This window comes from Psittacula echo (genome assembly GCF_963264785.1).
Source record: "Psittacula echo genome assembly, chromosome: 17".
NCBI classification, from domain to species: domain Eukaryota; kingdom Metazoa; phylum Chordata; class Aves; order Psittaciformes; family Psittacidae; genus Psittacula; species Psittacula echo.
In genome coordinates this window covers 804,525-820,552 of record NC_137753.1, presented here as the reverse complement: position 1 = coordinate 820,552, position 16,028 = coordinate 804,525, and positions in this window count along the sequence as shown.

Sequence of the window (16,028 nt, the reverse complement as noted above, 5' to 3'; positions counted from 1 at the left end):
CTGCCGTCGCTGAAAATCACTCCTGAGCCCTTTCTGCAAAGTGCCAAACTTAGGAGTGTCTGTCTTGACTTGTTAATGTGTAGTTACAAACCATGTGGGAATGTGATCTAACCAGCTAAATAATGCTTTAACCTGACTACCATGAGCACGTTGCTTACTTTCACGCTTCCATGCATGCTAAGTGATCGCATCCTATATTCTGTGTCTCATATAGCTGTATTTAGCCTTTGACGGATCGGTGATGGAATCATCTTGAGCTACCAAGAGGCTGAATGTACTTGACAATGTTAGTAGCAGACAGAATAGATTTTATAATGGAAATACGTTTCATCTACATGTCTTGGCATCGCGCTGTCAATTGAAGTAATTTTTATTTTAATATATGTTGGTCCTTTGTTTTACCTTGTGTGTGTGTGTGTGCACCCAAGTTTTGATCTTGATCTTTCTGTTTGGTGAAAAACAAGAACTTTCAGCAAAAGTTGCTCAGATTCCCTCCAGATGATAAACAGAATTTGAGCTAAGGCTCCTGTTAGCAGTGGTGCTCTGCCTCTTGTATCTGGCAGGCTCAGTCCTGAACCCTGAACCCAACACCTAATTGTACTTTGTACACGAATTTCTCACAGTGATCATCTTCTTGTACAACTGTTCTCTACAGTTCTGACATGCAGGGGTTCACACATAACCCAAGGCTTTTGTAGTATTACATACAACTATTTGAAATCATTGCCCACATGTGCTAAAGTAAACTAGCAGAAATAGAAAAGCAGTAAACTTTTTTTGATTTTCTTCTCTGTTTCCTGGATGTTTCATGGTTTGACTAAGATCTTTCTATTTTCTTCTTCGAGTTGCCACCATGCAGGTTTTTTATGTAGGCCTCTTTGAAACTGTTCTTGATGTCTGGGCTATTTAAGCCAAAGTTCTGTTCATTTTGTCTTGGTGGTAGCTACTTCACAGAGAGTGCATTAATTAAAATTGTGCTTGTCCAAGACTCTGCCTTCAGGTTTTTTGCCACAGCGGAATGAATCTGTTCGTTAGCCCAACCAAGCTATCACAGTTCAGCCATAGAAACAGGCAGCTTGGATTCTGAGATGTAAAGAGCAAAGTGCCACTCTGGGAGTGTTGATTTAAGCCACCTTGTGCTTCTGTGCCCTTGTGTGGGCATCTGATCAGCAGTAGTGCTGGTCACCAACATCTGCCATATTGAACAGATTTGAGAGATTACTGTTTTGTACTGTAGGTGTGCAAATACAAACAGCTGCCAGGATTGCCCAAGTCAGTGGCTCTCAGTCTGGCACACAAACTGGAAAGTTCTCCATGCTAAAAGATAGTTTGGATGGGAAGTAGGGAGCATTCTGCTGCCTCATGTTGATGATTGTTCTGTCCCACTGCCAGACTTTTCAAAATCCTCATTTATCTATTTCTAATCTCCTTTTATACTGTTTCTTATTAAGATCCTGCATAATACAAGCGTTATTTCCTGCTTCAAGCAGGTGACCCAAGGAAATCTGCAAGCAGTCTACAAAGTTCTTTTTAGAGCAAAATCCAGGTGATATTTACCAGCAGATCCATGTGTAATTAAGTCTTAGGCCTCTTTGGAGTGTTTGTCGCTGAGTTCTGAGGATTTTCTGTTTTCCTTCTCAAATAAGGATATGCTTTGAGTTGGGTTTACAAGCCGATAAAAACAAGTACAAAATGTTACCAGTGTGTCATTTCAGGTTTTATTCATAGCAAGGAAAAGCAAAGTTTCCTGTTAGAACAGGTATTCTCAAGTTTCACCTGTGAGTCTTGAATGAGGAACCTAAAGCAAACATGTATAACTTTGTCACTGATAGGGGTGGGATATGTCCCAAGCTACTTGGCAGCTGGTCCTCTCCTCCTTTATTCATGGTGTTGCACAATTAGCCATTACATAAAGGTTTGTCATTAAATGCATTTCCAAGGACAGTATGTGTAACTTTCCCCATTTTACTGACTGAGGAAGTTAAGGTCTAGAAAAAGGAAGTGATTATTCACAGAGCCTGGAGAGGAAATTGAGTCCAGAATTCCGTGTAATAGACCATGTAGACAATGTAACATGCCCTAAAATAACCATTGCATTTCAGACATGCATTCCAAAGGTATAAAATACCCATTGCTCTTCTTTTTAACTAGCTAAGCCTCTTTCTTTCTTTTTTTCTAGCTAATATCTTGGAGCCAGGATGTGAAAACAGATGACACGTAACCCAGCAAAACTTTTGGTAAGTCAGTTAAATTTCATACAAAAGGAGTATGGTCAGTAATCCTACTGTAAGGCTTTACTTACTAGTCAATTAGTTGCAGTAGAGCAGAAAGCATACAGCTGTTCAATTAGACATTACTACTGACATGCTTGTGACAACAGGTGAAACTGTGGCTGTCAACAGGCTTGCGGGGAAGAGACAGCCCACTGCAGAGAAGGTGCAGAGGAAGTGCCAAGAAAATGGTGTTGGTGGAGCTGAGAATGCAGAAATCCCTTTATTTGCTCTGTGACTTCAGGTCTCAGCCCAGCTCTTTGAAACTGCAACTGGCAGAATAGTAATAATGTGTTGCCACAACGGCATTGTCTTCCCCTGTTGATGTCCTGGTGCAAAACACAAACCTTAAAACAGCTTGGCTCAGAGCAGCTAAATGAGTTCAGTCTCCTCTGTAAGCTCTTGCCTCTGTGGGGCCCTTACACAGCATGGAGAGGCTGAACCAGATGTTGACAGGTGTCTTGTGCACAGTTTGTGTCCTTTTTATTTATCTGCCATGAGTAAACTCAGTGGTCCTTGTCTTGTTCTTGTCAGACTAATCCTGTCTATGATGGTTATTCTCTGAGGTCAAGGGATGTTCCCAGTGCTTTGTGGCCTTCAAAGTTTAGTCCACTGGATTTGGGGAGTTTTTTGCTGTTAATTATTCTGGAGTCAGGAGCTACAGCCTGATTTTGTTTTCTGCTGTAGTTGAATCTGAGTAAGGAGTGCCCATTTTCATTCATTCTTCCAATCCATGGGTACAAAGGCATTGGTTAAAAAGGCAGATCTCCATTGGCTGTAAATCAAGATTGCCATGGTCAGTTAAAGTCAGAAAATGGAATGGCTGAAGGAGAGCTGGCGGGGTCCTGCAGCTGTTCCTACATCTGCTCTCAAATCGAGTTTATTCAGTTAGTAGGAAGGATTTTGTGCAGAAGGACTTGGAAGAAATCAGGTTGCACAAATGCTTTTTTCCCAGGAGCTGCCATAAGCTGCATCACTGCATGTTATTTTATTCCTCTTTTTTTTCTCTCTCTATGGAGCTGCAAAAGTGACAGCGCTTTAAATGGAAAGATTTGCAGCAAGCCATCAGTCATTGTGCATGGAGGATGGATCTCCTGGTTTAGTCTTGCTCGTGCTTCCATAAATCAGCATAGCTAAAATATTTGTGGTTGTCTGTAGGAGATTTATGCAGGTGGGAGATTAGAGTCAGTCTATCATTTTTGTGGGGGAAGTGAGAGATGGAACGGGCTGGGGAATGCTGGCTTGCAGGAAGGAAGGGTTTTATATTAATGTTGGTGGATACTTAGGGGTTCCATAGAGACAATTAGCAAAAATCCTGTATGTGTTTGTATGTGCTCATGTGTACACATCCCTCTGATTTGGAAACAGGCTGTTGTTTCCCTGCATCATTTTTTAGTTAGTGGAGTCAGAGAAAGAGGTTATATGGAAACTTTCCTTTTCTCACATCTGCCTTCAGGCTTGGTTTTCTGTTTTCTTTAGGTCCACAGTGCTCTGTATATGGGTTACTTTTGCTGACATATGCCTATCTTGCAAATTGGCTGTATGAGGAAGTGTGTCCAGTTAAAAAGGTCTCTTAGACTGGCTCTTGTCTCGCGGTCACTGAATGGGAGCTTGGGTACTTTTGCTACCAATCATGACTACATAAGTTCATCTGAGATGGGGATGAAGAGGAAGGAGGCACATAAGAAATATGTATTCTAATATTGGCAGCAAAATCCAGGGCATATTTTCAGTTCCTGTGACACCGTGTGGCTCCACTGACCCTCATGTTGCACTAGTTCATAGCAGCTGTGACTGTGTGGCTCTCTCAGTCCCAGGCAAAGGCCAGGACTAAGCTGGTGAAGGTCATGACTGTAGCTTCTCTTTTGTCTCATTGCTAATGAGATCAGCTGTGTTCACAGAATCCCAGAACGGTTTGGGTTGGAAGGGACCTTAAAGCTCATCCAGGTCCAACCCCCCTGCCATGGGCAGGGACACCTCCCAGTAGACCAAGTTGCTCAAGGTCCTGTCCAACCTGGCCTAAGTGCTTGCCTAGTTCAGGCAAGGTTCAGCAGACAATGGGGAGGCTGCAGAGCCCCGAAACCTTGTAAATACATTTTGGAAAGCCTAAAAACCAAAAGCGCTACAGAAAATACGGTGCTCAAGAGTTGTCCAGCCTTCTTTCTCCTTTTCCCCAATAGCAGGTTTCTGATTTTCAAAATACCTCTGATTTGCACACACTGATTCTTTTTCTCCCCCCAGTTTCACTTCAAACTGAGCTGTAACATGATACAAGTAGGCAACAGCAGCAGCCTGCCTTCAGAGCACAGACAAGGGAGTCCTGCGTAATTCCAGCAGACAAGTAGGCATAGTCCTATACTGAATCCTTTTCTTTAGGATTTGAGGAAGGTGCAACTCTCCATCTACAGGGCTCCCGAATTCAGCACACGGACCAGTGGTCCCAGGACTTGACTAGGTGAAAAATTGCCCCCAAGTTCAGCAAGCCAAAATGAAAGACTCCGTTGCTTTACCAATAGAAGAAAGATGCTTTGCCAATACTCTCCAATGGAAAAAAAGCCATGAACAGGCATATTAACAGATTTCTTGAAGCAGCATTGCTGTGCTGTGTCACTGTCATGTATTCTATTAAACTCCACTAAAGGTCATTTTCAGGGCTATGTGTAATAGGAAAGGACAGATATCCTAGTCTTACATCAGGTTTTTTTTTCCATTCTCCATCTTTGCCAAGTCCTTATAAATCTTTGCAGTTGTAGAGACAGCCTAAAAAACTGCTAACATTTCCAACTACAGAGCATAACACTGAATAAGGAGAGTTGAAAAATTTCTGTCAAAACTGTGTTTAATGGAAAATAGAGTTTTGATAAAATAGCATTTTCACCAAAAATAGCTGCTTTCCATGGAGAATGTTTCTTTTTCACTGCAATATTTTGACAGAAAATTTAAAATCTTGAGCTGAAGTGTGTACAGCTGTTCAAGTCCGTCTTGTGCCACTCATATTTCTTCACCTCCTCAAATCTGAGGTATTTTGCCAACTCTTTGGTTTTTAACATTGTGGTACTTGGGAGCTTTTGTCAAGCCCCCTCTGGAGTCATGTCACAGGACTGTTAGCTTCATGTTTAAAAAGCTGAGTTTCTGTGGCTTTGGAAGTTGGAGGAATAAAAACCTCTTGAAGATGCTATCCAAGTACACCAGGAATTAGAAATCAAAGGAAGCAAACAAAAATTCTGTCTTATTGTTTCAAAGACTTCTCAAGGTTTTTAAGCCATTTCAAGACTGTTTCTCTCTAGAAGGTGTTACACACTCTGATTAATTATTGTGAATACATTTCTCTGATAGTGCTTTTTTGCATAAGTTTCAAATGTGTGATTTGTTAACCAAATTATTTAAGGAATGTTAAAAAACACACAAGAAAAACACGAACCAAAACCACCTTAATTTTGTGCTGTGAAGTGAGTGATGATGATGTATCCCTTACCAGGCTGTGGTAAAATCTATTGGAATTATGTGAAATGTTATGTGACCTTAAGCTGTGTTTTAGGGCACAGATAGTTATCTGGTGGATCGAGGTGAGTGTAGCAGCAGTTGCATAGAGATCCATTGGAAGCAGACAATGGACAGGATGCTTACTCCACTCAGTAGGCTGTGAGGAAGGCTGTGGCGCCAGCTCCTCCCCAGTGTTTCTGTCCATGCTGGCTAGATGAGCGCAACACTGGAACAGATAGGCAATGTCAGGTAAAAGATGCTCTGTGACCTTTTCCTTTTCTGCTGATTCCTCCTGATCCCTTTCCCTTCCCAAAAATCACTGAGTGTTACACTGTTTCCATAGAACTTTTGGTTACTACCCAAAGATGTAGCTGTGTGACAGCTACAACTGGGTTTTCTCTGTTAAAATGACACCCTTGTTGTGTGGATTGGAAGGGACTAAGAGGGTGAAAAGCAGGAAAAGGGAAGCCTTGGACACTTGTGGGCAGGAAGCATTGTTTTGCTTTGTGCTTTCACTAGCAAGAGACACTCCTCAGTGTTTCTTGTTACAGCTGCTATTGAGTGTTTCTTTGAGATCCCTTTTTGAATTCCAAAGTTAAGATCTTGTGCCAGTAGTGTCTGTGGAATCTACAAGTGCTGTTGTGTTTATCCCAGGACAATCAGAAAGCGAGGGTGTAGAATAAAGGTCCAATGAGCACACGGCTTTCTGGCAAGTGCTGAATGGTGCTCGTTCCAAACTGGCCCTGGAATCCCTTTCAGGAAGATTCTTAACTGTAATGTTAATTTCTGCCGTAAAAAAGCCTTGATTCTTTTGGTTTGTGTGGGTTCTCTGTTCAGAAGGTACTGGCCAAGTAGCAAAACTTTATTCTGGTAAGCATCTGGAAATCTTAGGCTGAGTCCATACTAGTAAAATCAAGGATGCCTGGGAATGTTCCTCAAGTGTGGAATATGATACTGTACTACTGAAGTGCTGGAATGTTTTTTGGCAGAATTTTGGCCATGCCAGCTGGTATTTTTCTGAAGTGTTCCCAGATAGGGTTTGAAGCTGGAGGCAATTGCCAGTCAGGAGTGTATATGCAGTTGCCCTGTTTCAGAGAAAGAATGGGATAATACCATTGAACACAACTCAGGAAGCTGTTTACGTGTGTTTGTTTTAACTTACACTGCAGCAAGTGTCATGGTAGCCAATTCTGTGTTCAGTAATTGCCTTCCATCAGGCAGAAATACTTCTGGTCATTTAAAATGGTGTTCATAGTCATGAACTTTATGCAGCAGTGTGTGTGAATATGTAATCAACTTTTGAACAGTAGGAATTATTTTGTGATGTGCTGGCTATAAAGAAAGATCAAAGATGTGCTTTTCTAGAGCTATGTTCTTATGTAGTTGGAAGTTCCCACCCTCAAAAGACTCCAGTTTTGAAAGCTAATCTAGGAAAGAAATGCCCTAGGTTCATCTTTGTATTTATTTGAGTGGTCCATGAAATGCAGGGTAGTGGCTAATGTAACATTCAGGCACTTGTATGTTGTAAAAATGTGAAATAGGTATGGGCTCAATATATATAGATTGTGGGCATCTTTTTTTTGTATGTGTTTGTCAGAAACTAACAGTTCCTGTGGCTCTGCATTTTACGCTTGTTTCAATTGATTACTTTGATGATAAATAGCTAGACTTGCATTTAATACAATAAGATATATTTTATATCTAGTATATAATTGTAATATGATGACAAGGATCAAGGTTTTGCTTACACTTTCTGAATAACTTGAAATCTGCTTGATTTGTCAATATGAATTCAAAATGAGTATGTCTGTCTTTGGGTTCTGGGGTGGGGATTTGAGGGTTGACTCCATGTTAGTCTCCGGTAGGATCTTAACCCCATAACAAAGAAGTGGTAGTAAATGGGCCTGAGTGATCCTGGTGAACGAGAGCATCTGATCTAGTTAGAGGAGATGATGAATCAGTACAGGGCAAAGCTGAAAAGTGGAATGTGTGAGACATGAAGGAAATGACCACCCCAGTGATAAGGAGCTGCACCCCTGCAGGAGGCTTTCCTGCCTGAGTAGCTTCACAGCTCCTTTAAACCAAGACATCAAGCAGATGTCAGTTTATTGGTTTCCATGGTGACTGTTACTCTGATGTGCAAATGCTGTGACCTCAGTGATCACTTGAGGACTGATGTAAACAAAACTTGGTAAAGAGTTAAGTCCAACACTGTTGCATTGAGACCTGCACACCCTGGTCTTATCTAGTGGAAGGGAAGAAACTTTAGCTTTAGAGTGGCTCATCTGACATTTTACATCAAGAACCCCAGCCACTAATTCAGCCTCCTAGGATAGTTGTCCTCAATCTTAGCTCACAGAGTCTGCAGAGTCACTGGCAAAGTGACAGACCTGAGCAGTTTGAAGGTTTGAAGCCCACGAGCATGAATGTGAGTCCTTCCAGTTGCTTCAGTGGGCTCCAAATCCAGCTCAAGAGCAGAACTTCAGCAAGCCAAGCTTCCATAACAAAATCACAGAGCTTGTGAAAGAAAATTTCCCAGACTTATTTGAAAGCCAGTTTTTGCACTGTTTGAGATGAAATGCTCATCAAGGTTTACAAACCTTCCCGGTAAATGTTACCCATGTGTCGGGGGAGTTCCTGGGGGGGTGGGGGGGGGATGGTGAATGTTGAGGAAAGAGCTGTAATGTAATTGTGAAAGCATGAGAAACCATAGAGGGTTTTCAAATGAATTTTCAGGTTTGTTCACAGCTTGGCTGAAGAGCAGCTGTGGGAAATAAACCTCCCGAGAACCTAAACCCCTGGGTCTAGCTCAGAGCTGCAGCTCTTCCGTAAGGCAGGGAACTGAAGCATTTCAGTGCTGGGGAAATGAAACTGGCCAGTGCTATTTCACTAGGTGAGAAAGCAGGCTTTCTGCAGGGCTTGGCCTTTGTCACAGAGAGGTTTTCAAGATCTAGGAGGAAGGAAAGGTTATTTTACATTTCGTTTAGGCCTGACATGTCTGAGAAGGGAAATAATTTTGTTTAAAATTTCAGAACTAATCATCAGTGGCTTAATTTAGAAAGATATTGAGCATTAGTTTTGAAGGTGTTGGGTCCATGTAGCTGCCACTGAGTTAGCTGGAAAGAGACATCAGCATCATCAGATGACAGATGAACAAAGATTTCTTAACCGTTGTCCTGCTCCAAACCAAAGGGTTCTTCCGTGGTGCTGGACTCCTGCTTGGAGCTGGTGTTCCGTCACAGAAGCAAAAGCACTTTTCAGATCTGTCAGTGAAAACAGGAGGCTCTTGGGGTAGAAAAAAAAGCTTGAAATAGGATCTGGAGAACAAACTTTAAGTGACCAAAGAATGTTTATGAAGTATTTTTATGGCATTACAGGCACTTCATAAATCAACTTATTTTTAACAAATGAGAGGAGGACCAGCCTTTTCTCTGTCTTTGCCCTGTTACATGAAGTTACACAGTGGTGTGAAACTGGAGATGAGCCTTATAAAATCGAAGTAAGATGTTTCTGGACAGCATTCTGTGGAAAGTAGCACTGTAGAGCTGAGCCTACGGCTTCTGAACTGCACTTCAGCTTCCCCCGTCGTGCACAGGCCAGTCCTAGCAAAAGTCAAAGATAACTTTGAATTCTTCCCTTCTTTAAAGCTCCTGGGTAACCAAAGCTAACTTTGCCTGGAAGAGTGAATTCAAGTCAGGTAAATGCCAATATGGTGCATAATTACATATCTACAGCTTGTTCCTGAGCCCGGAGGCTTGTGAGATTAGCTGCTTCACTGGTTTGTGCTCCAGCCTTGGACATTTGGCAGCGCGTTCTTTAACTGCACCCCCGTAGAAGGGTCCATGTGAGCAGCATTCAGGGAGATGGTGCTTTGGATCTTTGTTAGCAGCTGCCCAGCTGTGCTGTGTCCCTTTTCTCATATTGTGCAGGGTATTTTTTTCTGGCAACCCTTTTACCAGACTAGCTTTTATTTTGGTACATCTGCAGGCTCCCTGAGCACAGGTAGACAACCTCCTGAAATATGTCAGTGGCACTGTCCCGTTGAGGATTACAATATGCTTTCTAGGTGTTGTCTCTGTGTGTGGGACTGTATTAAGTATGGAGCGTGCTTTCCTTATGATTCTTTCCTTTATAAGCTAAAGGTTTGCAGATTCATTTGTTCCAACAACTCATGAAAAGCGAATGTGGAACAGACAATTTCTTAGAAAGCTGTATTGTAAATTTGATCACGCTTTACAGTCAATGCCACGAGAATCCATATTTTCACTGGCCAATGATTTAAATTGAAATGAGACACCTCTACATCTTTTGGAGGTCTGCAATTTTATCTTTTAATTGCCACTGTAATAAAGAGGTGCGTTTTAAAGCCTGTCTGTCACTGTGATAACCTCATCTTCTCGTGGCCCCCTACAAGACCTCCTCAGCTTTTATCTCAAAAGCACCAAGTTCTTTGAATGAGTTTTCATTTGTTCTCAGCTAGATAAGCAGTATCCTTGTAATATCCACTTGCCACGCTGTCTTCACTGACGCATAGAGCCTGTGTGGTTAAGTCTCTATCAGATTAGCTGTTATCAGAGTGCACAAATGCAGCCTGGACACTTGTATCTCTAGGGTTACATTAAAGACTAGTCTGCCCCATATGCTAACAGACTCCATTCAGAAAAGTGTTTAAACACATGCTTAAGCAAGTCCAATTCAGTGGTAATGCAATTAGTCTTTTCCTTTGTTAAGAATATGCTTAAATGTTTCCTCAGATTAGAACTTGAGGTTGGCTGACTTACCTTATAAGTATATATCTTATAGGATGCATGCATAGAATGTAATTGTCAAGATGGAAATAGGTTCTGATGTTGCATAGCTCAATGCACCTATTGCAGGTGGGGATATAGGAAGAGGAAGCACCGGTTTCCCAGTAGTACACAAAGTTTTGAAACATGAAAAATATTGGCAGAGGAAAATGTGCTGAAGAAAGTGCTGTTGTGTAGATGCACTGCATTGTAAACTCTCACTAACTCAGATTTCATGCAAGAAGATGACTTATGGATAATTGAAATATGGTTTTCCCTGTGGATTTTTTTCCTTAGTGTGAATTCAGCTCACATGCACTTATACCATGTTTCAGTCATCCATAGAATAGAAACCCAGTGATGACACCACTGCTCTCTGCTAACACAGTCAGTAATCAAGGAGTAAATGTAGTGGAAGGAATACTGGGTCACCTGTCCTCCTGCCCTCCAACCTCAACTGCTCAGTATTGCTATAGTTGTTGATGTAACTGGGATTGACAGCTAACCAATGGCTGTGGAGTTGTTACCAAGTGTATTCTTGCAGAGGTGACAGACATTCAGCCCCAGGAGGGAAGAGCTTTGCTTCAGGAGTTTTCCAGTTTGTATTTGTGTTTGCTTTGGGGAAGACAAGTCGAAGAGCCAGAAGCCCTGGAACACTGGCAGTGGTTGTAGGTCATGACCTGTGACAGTGAGTCAAAAACTTGCCTTGGTGATTTCTGCCAGATGGCTTAGGGCTTTGATTCCCCAGAGTCCCAGCTGCTTGCAAGAGAGAAAACCAGGTCTTTGGGGAAAGAGGGGTGATAATATGTTTGGGTTTCTTTCCCAGAAAAAATCTCCTGGATTAACAGGTATCATTTGTGGCATAGAGATACATTTGAGGTGCATGAAAATACCAGTACCACTTACAACTTTCATACTCACCCTACTGAAAGTGTCAAAGAAATAAAGCTATTTGTATACTTGTATCCTTCCAAAGTGGGCAGGAAATACTCCCAGATATGCAAGAAAAACACCAATCACAACAAGATGCTGAAAATTTAAGGGACTTGGATATTCCTGCCTGCCTTCCTTCAGTGCAGCCATTTCTGTCTGTACCAGTGAGTGGCTGGCATCTGATTGCTTTGGTCACCTGAACTGTAGATAAGGAAAAATTGGGACCAAGATGTTTGGTATGTTCTTGAAGAAGCAACTTTCTGGTTCACTTGAGAAGGAGTTTTAGTTAACTTCCCATTCGCTAGTTCTGTATCCACCCTGTGGAAGGTGTGAGCCTGTCACAGCTTTCTGTTGGGTATCTGGGCTGTTTCTACGCTCAGATGTGTGGTTGATTTTTGAACTGCAGAGATCCTTGGGCCCATCTCCAGTGTGGCAGCTAGGATAACAGCCATTATACATTGTAAATGCTGAGTTTCAATTCATATCCTTTTTGTAAATGATTAATAGCTGCTTTAGTAAATAATTGTTAACCCTAGTGTGTGTAGTCCCCTGACCTATAAAATGTTTATAACATCTGTGAATGGTTTATTGCTTCCATATAAACTGCTTATAAATAGAAACTTAGTACAATGTGTGACTAAGCATGGGGACAGAAGTAGAGGACAGAGCGTCTTGGCCTCTGTTACTGGGATCCACTGGATTCTCATGACGTGGCAAGGATGTGAGACCCTGTGTATCTCTGAGAGCAGAGGCAGGAAATTGTCTCCTTTTGCATTTGTGCTGTTCAGTGTATGTTAGCTGGAATTTGTCAGAGCCCTTTGGTCTCTAATGCCTATGGGATTTATCTTGAGAATACAGATAAGAAGGTATTACGATGACTGGCAGCTGGAAGAAAGTGAGCAAGACTGCCTGAAAAAAATACTGTGAGTTTCAGTGCTAGAAGGCACTGGATGGCTCTCGGAGATGTGTTGTATTCCCAGTGCTGACCTGGGTGGTGCTGGAGGAGTCAGTGCCTTCCTTTCTCAATGCCTTTCCTTCTCCAGCTGCTTTGTTTGATATATCTGTCTATGTCACAAATGACATGGGTCTGAACCTCATACTCAACTCAGAGTATACCTCAACTTCAGAGGCTACCCACATGTATATAAACTACAATATACCAAAATATGAGTAATAGAAATCACAAATATAATTCAGTATAATGATGATAAACATGTTTTCCTTTATTTTCTCTTTCACCTAACAATGCGATGGAGCCTAGGAAGAAGAGAAGGGTTACGAGCAGTTCTGTTCAGCTTTTGCAGTGCAGTTTATTTAGCACCTCTGCAGGATTAATGGGGTAACTGTCTAAATCTTAGCACACTACTCAAAGGTAGAATGTGATACAGGTGTCTGGTAAACAGATGTTCCAGCCTTCCCAAACTGCTGGGAAAGTGTGCATCATTCTCAATAAATACGGAAGTAGCTGTGGCTTTGGAAGCTTTAGTTTTCTGGACACTTTGGACATCTATTCCACTTTTGCAATCGTGGCTGTGGTGACCTAAAGATACAAGTAAAGCATAGTTTACACTAATAGACAATACCTTTTATTAAACCAACTGATAACATTAGAAAAATAGATTTGCTTTCAAGCAGCTCCTCCTTGTATTTATTAATACTTCAACTATTGCACCTAGCCAAAGACTGGACATAATAATCTTCTCTGTTGTAGGCTTCTGACAGAGTGTATCTTGTGGCTTTTTCATACTAGTTTAGCTCCTTTAAGAAACAAGGCTAGAAGTCCTCTTAGGAGGGTTTCATTAAAGTGTTGATGATACAAAAATACAGAAACTTGCAGTATAATTGGTATTTAATGCATTGTCAAAACTGTCTGAAATTAGGTTAGTGAAAATGAATGCGTAGAAATCGCAATCTTATCCTTGTTTTTGGAAGGAAACCACTAGTGGCTCACAGTAATAGATCAGGACAGTTTACTGTCAGGATTCTCTTTGTGCTGGTAGTGAAAAGGTGCTGCATGCTTTAATACTGACAATAGACATCTCATTGCTGCAAGATCACCAGAAGATACCTAGAAGTAAGAGCTGCAAGGCTCAACAACAGAGTAATTCAGCAAGCTCAGCAGAGGAAGGGGTTTTGTTTAGAGCATTCACTGTCTGGCTTTTAACTTGACTCACTTTAGGCAGCTGGTGCTCAGAAGAGCTCCCCAGATGCTGGATGGCCAAAATGAGCACCTGTCCTTAACTGATTATTTTTTTAAAGTAGAACTTGAAATGGACAGTCTGCCCAAAACCATGCCTGAGGGGTGCAGACCCCAGAACAGAACTCGTGAGTCTGCTATGAGGTTTGAGTGAGAAATCAAAGGGAGGAAAGCAATGCCTTACTGGATGAGTCTCACGGCCTGTCCGGTGCTGTAAAACACCAGCCCAGTGGGGGAGCTCAGTGGGGATTTCCAGCAGGAGTAAAACTCCTACTTTTTGGAGGTGTAATTCAGACTTTCTCATTATCTGATCTCTGGGTTGGTTCATTCTTTTTCCGTGTAGCTGGCTATCTATCACACTTGATGGAGAGATTGCTATGACAAAATGCTAAAAGCTCTTGCTCTGGGCTATTTTTAGTCTACTGCAGGTGAAAGATCAGAACACATTTTTGGAAGGTTTATGGGCCATACCCTTGTGTTGTGCTGGGCAGGATAAATGGGAGTTGACAAACTACAGGACACGAGGTTTAAACCATTGACCTCTGACATTAGGAGTCATCACAACTGTATGTTATCACATTTATGTTCAGGAGTTAAAGGCTTTTGCTCTGAGTGAGTCTTGTAAATGCTTAGCAGAGGTACAGAAATGCAGTTCTTACTCAGTCTTTAAGCTTTATTGTTGGTGATGAGTAGTTAAATCTCTCAGGCCACTGTGGATTTTAGTGCAGAATATTTGTAAGTAATGTGTAAGTCTTTGGGTTGTTTGTGCAGAATAACACATCTGTTTTTCTTGAGAAGGGTGTAGCTACTCAGTGACAGTTCAGCTTGAGCAGACTCATCACTTTTTGCTGCTCCTTTTATAGTTTAGTATTCCAAGCTACTTCCCAACTCCAGGATCCCTGTTAACTGTGTCCATTTGTGAAACAAAAGCCCTGCTAAAGCAAAAAGGCTTTGGGATGCATGGGGCACTGTTCTCAAATCAAGTATGCACTTCAGTGTTCTGCTGAACTCAACCCCAAAATTCTGCAGTGCATTGTAATGCAATAGTGGGGGGAGGATGGGTGCATGCAGCTGCTCCTCTGCCTCTGACACACAGCATCTAAAACACTAGCAAGCCATTTTAGAAAACAGGGAGGAGAGGAATGAAGAGAGGGTGAAGCTGACAGAGCAGAAGGTGAGTTGGAAGTGGTGATTGAAGGGAAGGCCTGAGCTTACTGCAAGTTGAGACACTGCTCTTGACAATCACCAGGCTGGGACCTGTCCTGTGTAGAGGATCACAACATCCCATTGTCTTTATTGCTGTCTGGAGATTCTTCAGGCTTGTAGCTGACCAGCTGACCCTGCAGGTTCAGGGATAGGCTCTGTGCAGTATTGAGTTCATCACGCAATGCAAGCTTCCCAAATCATACATCATTCTGAGGGGCACAGAACCAATTAGTATATGGATTTGTTCTGCGTGTGCAAATCTTTTCTTGGGCTAAGGAAGTGTCATACAGAGACTTGGCTGAAGAAAAAAAGAAAACAGTTTAATCTTATATTGTAATTGTCATCCTCTGACTAACGATAAGCAATATTATGGCCTGCATATCGGCTGTAATTAAGCAGTGAGACACAACAAGGTGTATGTTACAGAGAGATAACACAGTGCTTAAGAGCCAGTGACCTGCAAAGCACATTATCTTCCAGCTGCACAAGCCATACACAGTCAGTTTGTACATGTTGTGGTGGCAAATCCACCAGCCCCTCTTCCCCACCTTCATTCTGCTTTTCAAAGTGCAGAAACTGTGAAGAATTCTTGTGTTACTGGTTGTGTTGTGTGATGTTTAAAAAAGCTCTCTTTTTATATCAATTTCTGCACATGTCATAAGCCAGTATGAAGCATTTCAAGTTATCATTCAGTGGAGCTCTGGGAAATTAGCGTCACTTAAAATGAGCCCCTTCAGTGTTTTGTTAGACAAGTAAGTATGGAGCATGCAGGGAAGGATCCAAGCACCAAACTGACAGCAACTCTTCGTTTGCTCCGAGAAGGATTTTGTGTTGTTTTCAAAGAGAGCAGAGGGAGCTTTTTGCCGGAACACAGTGTTAGATGAGACTTGTTTCAAAGTAGAATTGATTTTTAGTTAGAATTAAAGATTGGAAGCATGAAGCTTGTACTGTTTGTACTAAACACAAACCCCTTTCTTATCAGGGTACCATTGCACATGTAGGTGTCCTACGTAGGCTGACCGGACTGATGCTGCACAAGTGACTGAGTCTTTGAACAATCAGATAAACGTCTTGAGGCTTATTCCTTATCTTACCCCTAATGAAACTTTGCAGGGTAAATAACTTGGTTAATGTTGATCAAATTTTCAGTTT